Source organism: Antrostomus carolinensis, unplaced genomic scaffold (genome assembly GCF_000700745.2).
Source record: "Antrostomus carolinensis isolate BGI_N321 unplaced genomic scaffold, ASM70074v2 scaffold18508, whole genome shotgun sequence".
NCBI classification, from domain to species: Eukaryota; Metazoa; Chordata; class Aves; order Caprimulgiformes; family Caprimulgidae; genus Antrostomus; species Antrostomus carolinensis.
Window position 1 is genome coordinate 9,111 of NW_010332492.1, and position 3,127 is coordinate 12,237.

A 3,127-nucleotide genomic window follows, 5' to 3' on the forward strand; every position below is an offset into this window, starting at 1 on the left:
GGAGTCTCCATCTCTGGAGATGTTCAAACCCACCTGGATGCTCTCCTGTGCAACCTGTTGGACCTGCTTTGGCAGGGGGGTTGGAGTAGATGATCTCCTGAGGTCCCTTCCAACCCCTACCATTCTGTGAAGAATGATGATTAAGATTAAAAAAAATTCAAACAAACTCCCACCCAGTGGCTTATCCTAACAGCTCCTGGTGTCTGGCATCACCTCTTTGACTGCTGCTTGACACAGAGTTCTCAGGCAGCTCTGCCCAGAGCCAGTGGGCCCAGGCACCTGCCTCCCACAGCCACCCCATGTCGCTTCTCCCCCTGCATCGCCTGAGCCCCCTGGGTGCTCTGTGTGGCCTCATGCTCTGCTCCTCCCATGGCATGGGGTGTTGGGGTGGATGGCAAGGATGTGGGTGCCTGGGAGGGATGTGGCTGGCCCCCTGCGCCCGGGGCAACAAGAGGATCAGCTGAGGCAGGTCAGGAGCAGAGGAAGGCACCACCAGCATGGGAGGTTTGGGAGGTGCATCTCCAGGTGTTGAGGCTCCCTCCAGCTCTGAGGCTTCCCTGGTGAGGGCAACCCAATGAGTCCTAGCAGCTCCCTGATCCTACCAGGGCTGTTGCAGGCATCACGCACCCAGAGGTGGACCAGCTCCCTTCCCTGTCCCTGCATGACTCTGCCAGAGAGGAGACTCCTGGGACTCTCCTCATGACAGGGTGGCAGGGACTTCTAGCAGGACATCACACCCAATGGTGACATGAGGGTCAGGCTGAGGGACTGCTGCCCTGAGGGGAGAGCAGGGCTCCTAGCCTTGCATCTCATGGCCACCACCCATGCTCCCTTCCAAGGGGACTAGCCACTGTCTGCCTGTCTACCCTCTATGTTGCTCCCAGTTGTGCCTTTTTTGGAGGCTTATCAGTAGCTCTTGTCAGCCCTCCCTGGCCACAGCAGACGTGTCCCTTGAACACCCTGGCAAGGTCAGCTACATCTACAGACCCCCGAGTCCCCCAGACGCTGCAGAGCGGGGCTGTCGGAGGGGACTGCTTCCCCTGTAAAGGGACCAGGATAGACCCCAGCCCCAAAGCCAGTGGGGAGCAGAACAACCCCATGCTGGTCCTCCATGGACAGGCAGGAAACATGCAAGAGCCCCGGTGGTCCCAAATCCCCCATCCTTCCCCTGCCTGTGTACCCCTTGCAGACGGGCAGCTGTTCCACGGGAGCAGCACGCCGCTGGGTTATCAGTGTCCCTGGGCTCCATGTGCCTCCAGCCTCACAGAGCAAAGGTCGCTTTAATGAGGCTTTAGGAGCCAGAGCTGCAGCAAGATGGTTTAGAAGGAGAGTTATAGGGGAGACAAAACATAAGCTGGGCTCCAGGCTGCACTAGGAACAAATCATCGAGTGTTTTTGAGGAAGTACCTGAAAAGACAATGTGGAGATCAGCCCAGAGATGTAGCATTGCAGCTGATGAAGCTTTGACGTTAAAGCTTCTCGGGTAACCTCCGGCCTCCCTGATGCTGTGATGCCAGCCAAGCCCTGCCTCCCAGCAGCTTCTCCCTGCACAAGCTGGCGCAGGTCTCCTGCGTGTCTCCATGCAAATAAAGGTGCGCTGAGGTCCTAACCTCTTGGTTGTGACTTACAAGATTTTACATCCTCACAAAGTTGGGCATAATCTTTCTGCTTGTTGCGGCCAGCAATGTTTGCAGTCTCAGTGTGTTCTAACCTTTTGCCAGCTCTCATGCATCTATTTTAGGCTGTGAGAAAAAGGGCAGCTCTCACTCCCCTCGCTGTCATTTATCGGTGCTGGTCCTGCTTTGGAAGTTCCTGCTTCCCAACAAGGGCCACAGCTCTTCAGCAAGTTAATAAAAAAATAATCCTACAAACTTAACTTCCTCCAGACAGCACTGACATGGGAAACTGGAAGCCCACGGGTAACGGCCACTGTACCGCAGGGCTGGTATACATCTTCTCCCCTTGCAAGGCTCTTCCTCACAGGCCAGTCCTTGGGACACTTATCCTTGCCAATGCCTTTGGCTCACTCTCTTCTGCGCTGCCCCTTGTCCCCTCCACCTTGCTGGCCCTGCAGTGTGATTCAGGGCTGAGTGATCCCAGCATTGCCCAAACTTGGCCCCACTCAGCTCTGTGAAGCTCTGCTGTGGGCTCCCAAAAGGAGGTCAAACCACCGTCTCCCAGCTCCTCCCTTCCTGTCCAGAGGGGACACAGCTTTAACTGTGTGGTGCAATAAAATGTTTTAAACACAGTCCTGATGTGACTTTGGGTAACAGCTGGTCTGTCTCTGCGAGGGCTAGAAGAGTGTTTCGGAACAGAGTTTTGTTCCCTTCCCGGCAACTCCTCACATCTCCCTATTACCATCACCCCAACATCAAAACCCCTCTGCAGATACCTTACACTGGGTTTTGTAGTTCACCTGTGCTCTTTGTGCTCTCCAGGCCTACATAGATCTGCTGAAGTCAGGCAGGTGAGTCTTGCTGGCAGAGTCCCTGCTCTCACCCTGGGACCTGCTTCACTTCTTGCCTGCTCAGACTTTTCTCTTGAAGGAGGAGCCCCCAGTGAAAGGCCCTAACGACTGGGGGGGTATAAACAGGCTGGGCAGAAAAAAATAGTCTCTGTTAGGTAGAGATTGGTGGGAAAAGGAACCTGGAAGTGTTTTGAGAAGAAAACAAAGAATCAAGCACATGGATTGTGTTTGGGCAGCAGGTTGTCTTACAAAGCAGACTCCTTTGCATCCTACCAGACCTGCCCTCTGAGCACACACAGAATCAGCCTTTTGCACTCCCAAGCAAATGGTCTTTGTAAGAAAGGGAGCGTTTGGCTGTTGAATGCTGAGCTGAGCTGCGGGCACAAGCTTTGCTTTTTCTTTTCTGTCGTTAACAGACCGAGACGTGCAAAAGAGCTTCCCGGGAGAGTGGAGCCAGGGCAGTGTACGAAGGGACACGTCAGCCACAAATGGGTGGCCCCTTGGGCATCTGGGCCTGGCTCTGGGGCCTTCACTCTGCTCTGGGCTCAGATGCCACCTGGTCGCTCCTTGGGAAGGGCTGGGGCCAGCCCCACGGCAAGTACCGGCTCCAGCAGCATCTGAATGCAGTGACCCACCAGGCTGGTGTGGCTGCGATGGTGC